The sequence below is a fragment of the Leptodactylus fuscus genome, chromosome 5, assembly GCF_031893055.1.
Source record: "Leptodactylus fuscus isolate aLepFus1 chromosome 5, aLepFus1.hap2, whole genome shotgun sequence".
NCBI classification, from domain to species: Eukaryota; Metazoa; Chordata; class Amphibia; order Anura; family Leptodactylidae; genus Leptodactylus; species Leptodactylus fuscus.
Genome location: NC_134269.1, coordinates 160127624 through 160142826, shown reverse-complemented (window position 1 = coordinate 160142826; position 15203 = coordinate 160127624). Strand labels below are relative to the sequence as shown.

The window sequence follows — 15203 nt, the reverse complement described above, 5'->3', positions numbered from 1 at the left end:
ATGGGGAGGCATTTTTGCCATGTGGATTCTGACACAGATTCAGCACTAAAATCCTCACCAAAAAACTCAGTGTGAATGTAGTCACAATTGCTTTAACTTGAGTACAACAAGCTGTGACAGAAGGACAAATACTATAAGAATATAATAGAGCCAAAATGAAAGCAGATTTAACAAATTGCAAGTTTAACAAAGTGGCTTTGCTGGCAGGTGTCCATTGAACGCCATATGTATCCCATTGCGGTAATTGCTAGAAATATTTTTGTTTATACACAATTTTGGGAATTGTTACTGTTTGCAACTGTTCCTGTGTCAGAGGTTTTCTATTACAGTCAGCATATAGGGATGTTTTTTATTACTGTCAGCAGATGATATTGTTTGCAGTCATGAATTTCATTCCTGCGTCAGATACTGAGGACATTTTCTGCCTAGTCCTAGATATCACTCCTCAGTTATGAATGCTGCACTTGTGTCAGTTTTATGGAAAACCCTCCCAAAAAAAATATTGAAATAGGAAAAATTTAGAGAGAAAATTCACAATAGTTTTTTATGTCAGTGAAATATACATCACTATCCCTTGGATGACAAAAGCAGATTTCTACAAACACATGATGTGATCCATCAGCAGAGTGTTACGTTACCCAGCAGTGATTTGAACACTTTAGGCTAAGGGGGTGTTCACATTACCGTCAGTGTCCGACAGCTAGTGTCCGCTGCTAATGTCCATTCAAAATCTTGTGCGGACATTAGCAGCGGACACTAGCTGTGTCCGTGACATTTTGCATTCATTTAAATGGACATCGGGTGCGTTCTTTTACAGTCCTTAACTGTCCGCTCGTAAAGATGTCCGACTTTTCAAGTGGACAGCAAAACCCATAAATTCCACAATTTCCAAAAATAACATTATTTATCCTGTATGGTGAACACCACAGAAATAAAATGCCACAATGCATACATAAATGTGTATTGGTCACCAAAGTATGGTTTATATGAATTGTATCCTATAGCGGTTATTAGAGATGAGCGAACACTAAAATGTTCGAGGTTCGAAATTCGATTCGAACAGCCGCTCACTGTTCGAGTGTTCGAATGGGTTTCGAACCCCATTATAGTCTATGGGGAACATAAACTCGTTAAGGGGGAAACCCAAATTCGTGTCTGGAGGGTCACCAAGTCCACTATGACACCCCAGGAAATGATACCAACACCCTGGAATGACACTGGGACAGCAGGGGAAGCATGTCTGGGGGCATAAAAGTCACTTTATTTCATGGAAATCCCTGTCAGTTTGCGATTTTCGCAAGCTAACTTTTCCCCATAGAAATGCATTGGCCAGTGCTGATTGGCCAGAGTACGGAACTCGACCAATCAGCGCTGGCTCTGCTGGAGGAGGCGGAGTCTAAGATAGCTCCACACCAGTCTCCATTCAGGTCCGACCTTAGACTCCGCCTCCTCCGGCAGAGCCAGCGCTGATTGGCCGAAGGCTGGCCAATGCATTCCTATGCGAATGCAGACTTAGCAGTGCTGAGTCAGTTTTGCTCAACTACACATCTGATGCACACTCGGCACTGCTACATCAGATGTAGCAATCTGATGTAGCAGAGCCGAGGGTGCACTAGAACCCCTGTGCAAACTCAGTTCACGCTAATAGAATGCATTGGCCAGCGCTGATTGGCCAATGCATTCTATTAGCCCGATGAAGTAGAGCTGAATGTGTGTGCTAAGCACACACATTCAGCACTGCTTCATCAAGCCAATACAATGCATTAGCCAGTGCTGATTGGCCAGAGTACGGAATTCGGCCAATCAGCGCTGGCCAATGCATTCTATTAGCCCGATGAAGTAGAGCTGAATGTGTGTGCTAAGCACACACATTCAGCACTGCTTCATCAAGCCAATACAATGCATTAGCCAGTGCTGATTGGCCAGAGTACGGAATTCGGCCAATCAGCGCTGGCTCTGCTGGAGGAGGCGGAGTCTAAGGTCGCTCCACACCAGTCTCCATTCAGGTCCGACCTTAGACTCCGCCTCCTCCGGCAGAGCCAGCGCTGATTGGCCGAAGGCTGGCCAATGCATTCCTATGCGAATGCAGACTTAGCAGTGCTGAGTCAGTTTTGCTCAACTACACATCTGATGCACACTCGGCACTGCTACATCAGATGTAGCAATCTGATGTAGCAGAGCCGAGGGTGCACTAGAACCCCTGTGCAAACTCAGTTCACGCTAATAGAATGCATTGGCCAGCGCTGATTGGCCAATGCATTCTATTAGCCCGATGAAGTAGAGCTGAATGTGTGTGCTAAGCACACACATTCAGCACTGCTTCATCAAGCCAATACAATGCATTAGCCAGTGCTGATTGGCCAGAGTACGGAATTCGGCCAATCAGCGCTGGCCAATGCATTCTATTAGCCCGATGAAGTAGAGCTGAATGTGTGTGCTAAGCACACACATTCAGCACTGCTTCATCAAGCCAATACAATGCATTAGCCAGTGCTGATTGGCCAGAGTACGGAATTCGGCCAATCAGCGCTGGCTCTGCTGGAGGAGGCGGAGTCTAAGGTCGCTCCACACCAGTCTCCATTCAGGTCCGACCTTAGACTCCGCCTCCTCCGGCAGAGCCAGCGCTGATTGGCCGAAGGCTGGCCAATGCATTCCTATGCGAATGCAGACTTAGCAGTGCTGAGTCAGTTTTGCTCAACTACACATCTGATGCACACTCGGCACTGCTACATCAGATGTAGCAATCTGATGTAGCAGAGCCGAGGGTGCACTAGAACCCCTGTGCAAACTCAGTTCACGCTAATAGAATGCATTGGCCAGCGCTGATTGGCCAATGCATTCTATTAGCCCGATGAAGTAGAGCTGAATGTGTGTGCTAAGCACACACATTCAGCACTGCTTCATCAAGCCAATACAATGCATTAGCCAGTGCTGATTGGCCAGAGTACGGAATTCGGCCAATCAGCGCTGGCCAATGCATTCTATTAGCCCGATGAAGTAGAGCTGAATGTGTGTGCTAAGCACACACATTCAGCACTGCTTCATCAAGCCAATACAATGCATTAGCCAGTGCTGATTGGCCAGAGTACGGAATTCGGCCAATCAGCGCTGGCTCTGCTGGAGGAGGCGGAGTCTAAGGTCGCTCCACACCAGTCTCCATTCAGGTCCGACCTTAGACTCCGCCTCCTCCGGCAGAGCCAGCGCTGATTGGCCGAAGGCTGGCCAATGCATTCCTATGCGAATGCAGACTTAGCAGTGCTGAGTCAGTTTTGCTCAACTACACATCTGATGCACACTCGGCACTGCTACATCAGATGTAGCAATCTGATGTAGCAGAGCCGAGGGTGCACTAGAACCCCTGTGCAAACTCAGTTCACGCTAATAGAATGCATTGGCCAGCGCTGATTGGCCAATGCATTCTATTAGCCCGATGAAGTAGAGCTGAATGTGTGTGCTAAGCACACACATTCAGCACTGCTTCATCAAGCCAATACAATGCATTAGCCAGTGCTGATTGGCCAGAGTACGGAATTCGGCCAATCAGCGCTGGCCAATGCATTCTATTAGCCCGATGAAGTAGAGCTGAATGTGTGTGCTAAGCACACACATTCAGCTCTACTTCATCGGGCTAATAGAATGCATTGGCCAGCGCTGATTGGCCAGAGTACGGAACTCGACCAATCAGCGCTGGCTCTGCTGGAGGAGTCTAAGGTCGGACCTGAATGGAGACTGGTGTGGAGCGATCTTAGACTCCGCCTCCTCCAGCAGAGCCAGCGCTGATTGGCCGAATTCCGTACTCTGGCCAATCAGCACTGGCTAATGCATTGTATTGGCGTGATGAAGCAGTGCTGAATGTGTGTGCTTAGCACACACATTCAGCTCTACTTCATCGGGCTAATAGAATGCATTGGCCAGCGCTGATTGGCCGAATTCCGTACTCTGGCCAATCAGTGCTGGCCAATGCATTCTATTAGCTTGATGAAGCAGAGTGTGCACAAGGGTTCAAGCGCACCCTCGGCTCTGATGTAGGAGAGCCGAGGGTGCACTTGAACCCTTGTGCACCCTCAGCTCTGCTACATCAGAGCCGAGGGTGCGCTTGAACCCTTGTGCACACTCTGCTTCATCAAGCTAATAGAATGCATTGGCCAGCGCTGATTGGCCAATGTATTCTATTAGCCTGATGAAGTAGAGCTGAATGTGTGTGCTAAGCACACACATTCAGCTCTACTTCATCGGGCTAATAGAATGCATTGGCCAGCGCTGATTGGCCAGAGTACGGAACTCGACCAATCAGCGCTGGCTCTGCTGGAGGAGGCGGAGTCTAAGATCGCTCCACACCAGTCTCCATTCAGGTCCGACCTTAGACTCCGCCTCCTCCAGCAGAGCCAGCGCTGATTGGCCGAATTCCGTACTCTGGCCAATCAGCACTGGCTAATGCATTGTATTGGCTTGATGAAGCAGTGCTGAATGTGTGTGCTTAGCACACACATTCAGCTCTACTTCATCGGGCTAATAGAATGCATTGGCCAATCAGCGCTGGCCAATGCATTCTATTAGCGTGAACTGAGTTTGCACAGGGGTTCTAGTGCACCCTCGGCTCTGCTACATCAGATTGCTACATCTGATGTAGCAGTGCCGAGTGTGCATCAGATGTGTAGTTGAGCAAAACTGACTCAGCACTGCTAAGTATGCATTCGCATAGGAATGCATTGGCCAGCCTTCGGCCAATCAGCGCTGGCTCTGCCGGAGGAGGCGGAGTCTAAGGTCGGACCTGAATGGAGACTGGTGTGGAGCGACCTTAGACTCCGCCTCCTCCAGCAGAGCCAGCGCTGATTGGCCGAATTCCGTACTCTGGCCAATCAGCACTGGCTAATGCATTGTATTGGCTTGATGAAGCAGTGCTGAATGTGTGTGCTTAGCACACACATTCAGCTCTACTTCATCGGGCTAATAGAATGCATTGGCCAATCAGCGCTGGCCAATGCATTCTATTAGCGTGAACTGAGTTTGCACAGGGGTTCTAGTGCACCCTCGGCTCTGCTACATCAGATTGCTACATCTGATGTAGCAGTGCCGAGTGTGCATCAGATGTGTAGTTGAGCAAAACTGACTCAGCACTGCTAAGTCTCTGCATTCGCATAGGAATGCATTGGCCAGCCTTCGGCCAATCAGCGCTGGCTCTGCCGGAGGAGGCGGAGTCTAAGGTCGGACCTGAATGGAGACTGGTGTGGAGCGATCTTAGACTCCGCCTCCTCCAGCAGAGCCAGCGCTGATTGGTCGAGTTCCATACTCTGGCCAATCAGCGCTGGCCAATGCATTCTATTAGCCCGATGAAGTAGAGCTGAATGTGTGTGCTTAGCACACACATTCAGCTCTACTTCATCAGGCTAATAGAATACATTGGCCAATCAGCGCTGGCCAATGCATTCTATTAGCTTGATGAAGCAGAGTGTGCACAAGGGTTCAAGCGCACCCTCGGCTCTGATGTAGCAGAGCTGAGGGTGCACAAGGGTTCAAGTGCACCCTCGGCTCTCCTACATCAGAGCCGAGGGTGCGCTTGAACCCTTGTGCAGCCTCGGCTCTGCTACATCAGAGCCGAGGGTGCGCTTGAACCCTTGTGCACACTCTGCTTCATCAAGCTAATAGAATGCATTGGCCAGCACTGATTGGCCAGAGTACGGAATTCGGCCAATCAGCGCTGGCCAATGCATCCCTATGGGAAAAAGTTTATCTCACAAAAATCACAATTACACACCCGATAGAGCCCCAAAAAGTTATTTTTAATAACATTCCCCCCTAAATAAAGGTTATCCCTAGCTATCCCTGCCTGTACAGCTATCCCTGTCTCATAGTCACAAAGTTCACATTCTCATATGACCCGGATTTGAAATCCACTATTCGTCTAAAATGGAGGTCACCTGATTTCGGCAGCCAATGACTTTTTCCAATTTTTTTCAATGCCCCCAGTGTCGTAGTTCCTGTCCCACCTCCCCTGCGCTGTTATTGGTGCAAAAAAGGCGCCAGGGAAGGTGGGAGGGGAATCGAATTTTGGCGCACTTTACCACGTGGTGTTCGATTCGATTCGAACATGGCGAACACCCTGATATCCGATCGAACATGTGTTCGATAGAACACTGTTCGCTCATCTCTAGCGGTTATAGCAGTGACGGGTTTCTCATATGTATTTTTTTACCTGTTCTTGCAGAGAGAATCCACTAGAGGGAACTATTGTCTAACCGAAGGGATTCAGCTGAAGTTTAGTTGCTGCATGTCATGATAGGGTAGCGATTTATAATTTCTATAGAATATAATATTCTACAAACATATAAAATAGGAATGTTTTTTCATTCCTATTCATTCAATAAGGATTGATTGACGTTCTACTTGGCACGTCACATGTCAACTGAGATGTCAGTGAAGGAAGGTGTCCATGATAACAGCCCCACCTCTAATACCGCTGGCAGCAGCGCTATAACTTCATTTTCTTCCTCCTAATAAAACTGTCAGATAACACATGGGCATGTCTCAAAAGGTTTTACAAGCCCTGGCTGTAACATCCCGGCATTAGTATACGATCAGATTTATTTATCACATTCCCTTTAAATGTAATTCTTATATATGACATCCTTCATAAGTTTCAACGCAGGCACGTTGTCACAGTGGTGTATATATGGCTACTTACTGTGCCTAAATAGAAAATACAGGGGTGTCCAAATGCAGATGAGCCCCATTGAATGGCATCAGTTGAAAAGTGCACATCTTGGCAATGCTGAAGTATCTGTTGTTCTGTTCCTCCATTATTCCTCCTGGAAATATATGAATAAATTGACAACTGTTTCCATTTTTCCTCTAAATAGTGTGTATCCTATTTGAACAATGTTGTCAATTTCTGTGTACATTTCCAGGATAAATAATTAACAGTGATATATTCTGGACTACTTCTGGGACCCCCACAGAACCTGAGAAGGTAGCTGAGAATGAATGGAGCTGCATATAGTTTGGTATATAATGTTGTTGCCTGGCTTTTCCCTTTAGTAATGCAATTGAGATGTCCTTAAAGGGAGTCTATCATTAGAAAATCATCCTTTGAACTAATGACACTACTCCTAACTTTCATTCTCTTCTTCTCCCTGCCACTTCTGGAAAAATACGTTTATTGCGATATACAGATTACAATACCCAAAGGAACAAACAAACAAAAATTTCCCCATTAAAAAAGAAAGAAAAGGAGAATAGACAGAGTAGCGTGTCTCTGAAATTGCTATGCCAATTGTATAGCAGTCATAACTAGCAGCTACTAGAGAACCACAGTGAGCAAACTAATTTACTTGTATGGAATCTCACAACACTCCTAAGACTGCAGATATACAGATTACGCATATGGAGCACAGAGCCCTATGTACTCCGAGCACCCCAACATCATAACCTCTCACCGCCCCTTAGATATTTCTATTTATGCCCCTCTTCATGTTCTCCTGACTTTCTGGTATCTGACACTGCGCTATACGCCGAACGTGCCTGCTTTGCCACCATTTTGTGGTGGTTTGTTATTTTATTTATTTATTTATTTTTTGTTATACTGCCGTCTCTGCAATTTTTTTTAGAATGTTAGAAAATCCCTTAAATTCTCTTCTGGAAACTCTTAGATCCCTACAATCTCCTTGCTTCTCTATGCTAATGAACATATAATTTATGCTCTATCTAAAGGGCTAGAAGGACTAGCTGCAGTTATAAACCTTCCCCTTTTTTCTTGAAGTCCCAAGATTGTGCCAAAAAATTGGGGACGTGCCACACTAAAAAATTGCACAAGGATGCATCTATAGCAAAAGAGAAAAGAGAAGGCCCTGAATCAAACCCAAACTCTCTAAGCCAAAAGGCACCTGAAGAGTCGGGGCACCAATGGGCTCCTGCTGAAGCAATGGAGACCTCTTGCTCCTTGTCTCCACATAGACTCTCACCCCAGTCTACTACTAGAAGTCAACAACTTACCTACCTGCATAGAAGCAGAGATGGTCCAGGTAGCAGGAGAGGAGGGAACCTAAAGGCGACACAACTCCCCTTTCTGATATAAATTAACCACAGTATCTGTTTGCGCTGTGTGCAGAATCTCCAGTGTATTGTATAAGATCCAGTCTTTACACTGCTCACAAAGCTGACAGAAACAAACTTATTACTTGTATTATGAGATGACTTAGAGTAGAATAAATGTAGTGTGATAAGACTTTGCATGCCAGAGCCATCACAGGAGTTGTAGGCTGCACTAGGGTTAGGTATATATGAGGCATTCACATTATATTACCTCCAGTATTATAAGAAAAATGTTCCAAGCTATGAAAAAAACCTTAAACCAAACTAGACTGGAGATTTCATATGTTTATCTAAATAAAGGCAGTATAATAAGAAATGTAGAGCATTACTCTTTGGGAAGATTGAAGAAGCATATTTGACCGTGCAATCCTATTGTAATAATTCTGTTCTCCGGTAGTGTAGAATCAATATAGTAAGATAAGATAAGATAATCCTTTAATAGTCCCACAGTGGGGAGAAGCTGAGAAGAGAAGACTTCATAATCATAATCATTAGTTCTCTGTGCGGAGTGATCTTCACTTGGTCTGATGTAGATTATACAGCCTGATCATGGTTGGAAGGAAAGACTTGCGATAGCGCTCCTTCTCACACTTGGGGTGAAGCAGACGGTCACTTACAGTGCTGCTAAGTGCCATTAAGGTCTCATACATGGGGTTGAATTTGTTCTCCCGCATGGAGCTCACCACTGACAGTGATCTTTTGTCAACCACCACCGGTACTGGGTCCAGAGGGCTCCCCAGGACAGAGATGGCCCTTCTGATCAGCCTGTCAAGTCTATTTCTGTCCCTGGTTGATATACTGCTCTCCCAGCAGGCCACACCGAAAAATATGGCTGAAGCAACCACAGAGTTGAAAAAGGCCCTAAGAAGTGCCCCCTGGGCTCCGAAGGCCCTCAGCCTCCTGAGCAGGTAGAGTCTGCTGTGACCCTTTCTGTGCAGCGCCTCCAGGTGATCAGCCCAGTCTAGTTTATTATTGAGGAGCACGCCCAGATACTTATAGGTCCTGACTATCTCAATGCATGTTCCTTGGATCTCCACTGGGGTCGGAGCACTTCTCCGTTTGCTAAAGTCCACCACCATCTCCTTGGTCTTCCCAGCATTAATCCTGAGCTGGTTCTGCTGGCACCATTCAACAAAATCCCGGTTTAAGCCTCTGTATTCCCTATCGTCGTCATCAGTGATAAGGCCTACTATAGCAGAGTCATCGGAGTACTTCTGTAAGTAACAGCTGGATGAGTTGTGCCTAAAGTCAGCAGTGTACAGTGTGAAGAGAAATGGGGCAAGAACTGTACCTTGTGGTGCCCCCGTACTACAGATCACAGTGTCAGACACACAGTCCTGGGCTCTCACATACTGAGGGCGGTTTGTCAGGTAGTCTAGGATCCAGTTGGACAGGTGATGGTCCACACCACCAAGGTTCAGCTTCTCCCTCAATAGCCCTGGCTGAATGGTGTTGAATAGAGATGAGCGAACACTAAAATGTTCGAGGTTCGAAATTCGATTCGAACAGCCGCTCACTGTTCGAGTGTTCGAACGGGTTTCGAACCCCATTATAGTCTATGGGGAACATATACTCGTTAAGGGGGAAACCCAAATCCGTGTCTGGAGGGTCACCAAGTCCACTATGACACCCCAGGAAATGATACCAACACCCTGGAATGACACTGGGACAGCAGGGGAAGCATGTCTGGGGGCATAAAAGTCACTTTATTTCATGGAAATCCCTGTCAGTTTGCGATTTTCGCAAGCTAACTTTTCCCCATAGAAATGCATTGGCCAGTGCTGATTGGCCAGAGTACGGAACTCGACCAATCAGCGCTGGCTCTGCTGGAGGAGGCGGAGTCTAAGATCGCTCCACACCAGTCTCCATTCAGGTCCGACCTTAGACTCCGCCTCCTCCGGCAGAGCCAGCGCTGATTGGCCGAAGGCTGGCCAATGCATTCCTATGCGAATGCAGAGACGTAGCAGTGCTGAGCCAGTTCTGCTCAACTACACATCTGATGCACATTCGGCACTGCTACATCAGATGTAGCAATCTGATGTAGCAGAGCCGAGGGTGTACTAGAACCCCTGTGCAAACTCAGTTCACGCTAATAGAATGCATTGGCCAGCGCTGATTGGCCAATGCATTCTATTAGCCCGATGAAGTAGAGCTGAATGTGTGTGCTAAGCACACACATTCAGCTCTACTTCATCGGGCTAATAGAATGCATTGGCCAGCGCTGATTGGCCAGAGTACGGAACTCGACCAATCAGCGCTGGCTCTGCTGGAGGAGGCGGAGTCTAAGATCGCTCCACACCAGTCTCCATTCTGGTCCGACCTTAGACTCCGCCTCCTCCAGCAGAGCCAGCGCTGATTGGACGAATTCCGTACTCTGGCCAATCAGTGCTGGCCAATGCATTCTATTGGCGTGATGAAGCAGTGCTGAATGTGTGTGTTTAGCTCAACTACACCGGTGGAGTAGTTGAGCTAAGCACACAGATTCAGCTCTGCTTCAATCAGCGCTGGCCAATGCATTCTATTAGCTTGATGAAGCAGAGTGTGCACAAGGGTTCAAGCGCACCCTCGGCTCTGATGTAGCAGAGCCGAGGGTGCACTTGAACCTTTGTGCACCCTCGGCTCTGCTACATCAGAGCCGAGGGTGCGCTTGAACCCTTGTGCACACTCTGCTTCATCAAGCTAATAGAATGCATTGGCCAGCGCTGATTGAAGCAGAGCTGAATCTGTGTGCTTAGCTCAACTACTCCACTGGTGTAGTTGAGCTAAACACACACATTCAGCACTGCTTCATCACGCCAATACAATGCATTAGCCAGTGCTGATTGGCCAGAGTACGGAATTCGGCCAATCAGCACTGGCTCTGCTGGAGGAGGCGGAGTCTAAGATTGCTCCACACCAGTCTCCATTCTGGTCCGACCTTAGACTCCGCCTCCTCCAGCCGAGCCAGCGCTTATTGGCCGAATTCCGTACTCTGGCCAATCAGCACTGGCTAATGCATTGTATTGGCGTGATGAAGCAGTGCTGAATGTGTGTGTTTAGCTCAACTACACCGGTGGAGTAGTTGAGCTAAGCACACAGATTCAGCTCTGCTTCAATCAGCGCTGGCCAATGCATTCTATTAGCTTGATGAAGCAGAGTGTGCACAAGGGTTCAAGCGCACCCTCGGCTCTGATGTAACAGAGCCGAGGCTGCACAAGGGTTCAAGCGCACCCTCGGCTCTGATGTAGCAGAGCCGAGGGTGCACTTGAACCCTTGTGCACCCTCGGCTCTGCTACATCAGAGCCGAGGGTGGGCTTGAACCCTTGTGCAGCCTCGGCTCTGCTACATCAGAGCCGAGGGTGCGCTTGAACCCTTGTGCACACTCTGCTTCATCAAGCTAATAGAATGCATTGGCCAGCGCTGATTGAAGCAGAGCTGAATCTGTGTGCTTAGCTCAACTACTCCACCGGTGTAGTTGAGCTAAACACACACATTCAGCACTGCTTCATCACGCCAATAGAATGCATTGGCCAGCACTGATTGGCCAGAGTACGGAATTCGGCCAATCAGCGCTGGCTCTGCTGGAGGAGGCGGAGTCTAAGGTCGGACCAGAATGGAGACTGGTGTGGAGCGATCTTAGACTCCGCCTCCTCCAGCAGAGCCAGCGCTGATTGGCCAAAGTACGGAATTCGGCCAATCAGCGCTGGCCAATGCATCCCTATGGGAAAAAGTTTATCTCACAAAAATCACAATTACACACCCGATAGAGCCCCAAAAAGTTATTTTTAATAACATTCCCCCTAAATAAAGTTTATCCCTAGCTATCCCTGCCTGTACAGCTATCCCTGTCTCATAGTCACAAAGTTCACATTCTCATATGACCCGGATTTGAAATCCACTATTCGTCTAAAATGGAGGTCACCTGATTTCGGCAGCCAATGACTTTTTCCAATTTTTTTCAATGCCCCCGGTGTCGTAGTTCCTGTCCCACCTCCCCTGCGCTGTTATTGGTGCAAAAAAGGCGCCAGGGAAGGTGGGAGGGGAATCGAATTTTGGCGCACTTTACCACGCGGTGTTCGATTCGATTCGAACATGGCGAACACCCTGATATCCGATCGAACATGTGTTCGATAGAACACTGTTCGCTCATCTCTAGTGTTGAACGCACTGGAGAAATCAAAGAACATTATTTTCACAGTGTTTCCGGGTTTCTTCAGGTAAGAGAGAGCTCTGTGAAGAAGATGGATGATGGCGTCATCCACCCCAGTGCCCGGTTGATAGGCAAACTGGAGGGGGTCCAGAGCGCAGCACTCTAGAGGGCGTAGGTGTGTCAGGACCAGTCTCTCTAGGACCTTCATCAGGTGGGATGTCAGTGCTACGGGTTGGTAGTCATTGTAGTCCATCAGGTTGGGTTTCTTTGGTACTGGTACCACACAAGATGTTTTCCACAGTTGAGGTACCACTCCCAGCTTTAGACTCATATTGTACATGTGCATAATAATACCACACAGCTGGTCTCTGCACGTTTTAAGAACTTATCCCATCAGGTCCTCCGGCCTTGTCTGCTTTAATCCTCTTGATTTTGCTACACACTTGAGACTCCTGGAGGATCAGATAGATAGTATGTGCCAGTAATAGAATGTTATAGAAAGAATGCTACAAATCTCTTATACCACAACATTATATGAAGTCAGTGCCTTGTATAATAACTTATGTGGTCTGGGATATTATCATATAGGCCCAAAGCCTGTGCTGGCAGTACCATACAGGCCCAAAGCCTGTGCTAGCAGTAACAGCCTGTTGCCATACAGGCCAAAAACCTGTGCTAGCAGTAACAGGCTATTACTACTAGCACAGGCTTTGGGCCTATATGGTACTGCTAGCACATTCTTTGGGCCTATATGGTAATATCCCAGATCACGTGACGTCTGGGACATTACCATAAAGGCCCAAAGCCTGCTTGGATTAACATTGGATCCCGGAGAGGTGAGTAACACTGTTTATTATGTTCCCTAGCCTCCTCTTGGCCTCCGATTATTATACTCGGGGGTCTGAAAAGATCCCTGAGTATAGTAATAGCGGTAGTGGGATCGCAGCCTGATCCCGAGCCTGCTCACTGCCGCCCGGCCTATTGTAGAAGGGGAAGCGGGGGGCGACAGTGAGCAGGCCAGGGGAGGTAGGTAAATAGGCCGCTACCTGCTGGGGATACCCCAGCAGGTAGCGGCCTATTATATAACAAAAAAAAGTTATTTTACTTACCGACCTCTCCGCCTCTCCCACTGCCGCCTCCTCTTCACCTGGCAGTAAGGTAAGACGTCTGCGTCTCAAAGTAGGCAGTGTGATGACGCCGCCTGCACTGAGATCGCACGCAGAGGTCTAAACCAGTGCAGGAGAGGGGACACTCTGGATATTTTAAGAGCGGCCATTCTCCTGCGCTAGTTTAGGGGAAAAAAGTAAAAAAAAATAAATAAAATTTGCTGTGGTTGCCACCCCTTCCAGAGCGCCACCTGAGGCTGTTGCCTCACCTTGCCTCATTAGAGGTGCGGCGCTGACTGATGAAGACAGCATTTGTCTAAACGTTATTGACTGCCAGAGCAGCCGGGTGATGTGAGGCTGGTCCTGATCACCAGACAATGCAGAATCTGGTTTACAGCAGTGATTAGAGGCAGCAGAAGCAGCAAGGTTTGGAGATTAGGAGCAAACCCTTATTAATATCAATTTGTCTGCTGAAATAACAAATAGCATTTTGCCCCTAAAGGGAACTAAGATATGTGTTGAGTGAAAACTTTTTTTGGCCAGCAGCTGTTTCTCCCGACTCCAATATACAGTAAACACATTTGACCATTCATGCATGTTTATTTCAATGTGGAGAACGGAATAAACTGCTGTAGACAAACAAGCTGGATTGTTCTTTCCACTTTCATCTGCCAACAGGAAGGAACATGGGATAGAAGAGGGATCCAGAGACCCCAATAGATATGAGTTCATGGACAGATCCCACTATTACCTTATACCAGTTATATCAAGTATTCCAAGTGAATTGTTTACTGCACCTGAGTTAATATTTATATACTGACCTAGATTCAGTAGCGGTACATTTTGTTCTTGAAGTATTTAGGTGAGCTATCAGAGCAGAATAATTTTATGTACCTGTTTCAGAAGTGAGACGGGATCTGAGCATCTTTCAGGCTGTTATGCATGGACAGCAGAGGTCACACATGTTACTGTACCTTATAGACTGAGGCATTGCAGTCTCTGCAGCCTTCAGTGTGGCGTAGAACAAGGGTTAAGCATCTGTGACCCGTGCACTCATCCTACACTGTGATGCATGTATTGGCTGGGTGCTGGGATAGCTCCAGCCAGAGACTTGTGATGACAATGCAGGAGCTGATGACATTGATGTAGTGCCAGGAAGGCTGTGCACAGGGAAGAAGCCTGTGTTCCTATTGAGGCAGTGCAAGGTAAAGCAGCTTTGATGCTCTGCAGTCACTGGGTTTTTTTCTGGTCCAGCGTCATGCTGACACTGCTCACTTCTTCTTGATTGGATGTTTCCAGGGACTGACTAAGAATACTGATGGTATCTTACAGAGTAGCTCAGCCACATGGATGAGGATTCCTCAATCCCATTCTTGCTCATTCTATATAATGATCCCTTATTATAGCTCCTTCTACTCCATGCTGTAGCTGGAGGCTGTGGTATCAGCAAAGTATTGCAGGTAGTCACTTCAGTAAAGATTTCCAGCCTGTGTGTGCCAAGTCACCCTGGATGCTTATGACATGACTGCAGATGCGATTTGTCCAGGAGAACTAGAGGAGAGAAGTCCTGTGTGCCTGTGTGTAGATCCTCTGCTCCTATGGTGAGTGCTGCTATGCTAGGATATGGGCTTAGCTTTGCTGCAGTACATTATTTCTCTCCCCTCCTTGTTTCTTTGACCTTCATTCATTAGCTCTGGAGGGAAATGTATTGTCATGTAGGTTTAGAAGATTTTTCTCCAATGTATAGAGAATCCCTTATATGATGTCCGTCACAGACCACAGATTTAGCTCTGTGTGTTTATTGTAACATACATTAATAAAGGACATCATAGTGTAGTTAATAAAGTACTCCATGTGGGTTTATTAAGGGATTGTCATTG

General features: G+C 47.2%; 1 protein-coding gene across 2 annotated transcripts in view; it reads left to right on the top strand.

Moving 5' to 3' along the window:
• The window catches only part of ANO4 (anoctamin 4), a 153035-nt gene that overhangs the window by 23297 nt on the left and 114535 nt on the right, over nt 1-15203 (top strand). The window contains exon 1 of one of the 2 annotated variants that reach the window (XM_075274617.1): nt 14480-14924. The exons of the other annotated variant lie outside the window; for it this stretch is intronic. The gene's annotated coding sequence lies outside the window, so the exon portion shown is untranslated. Of the gene's footprint in view, nt 1-14479; nt 14925-15203 lie in introns of those variants that run through there. 2 annotated transcript variants of the gene reach the window in all.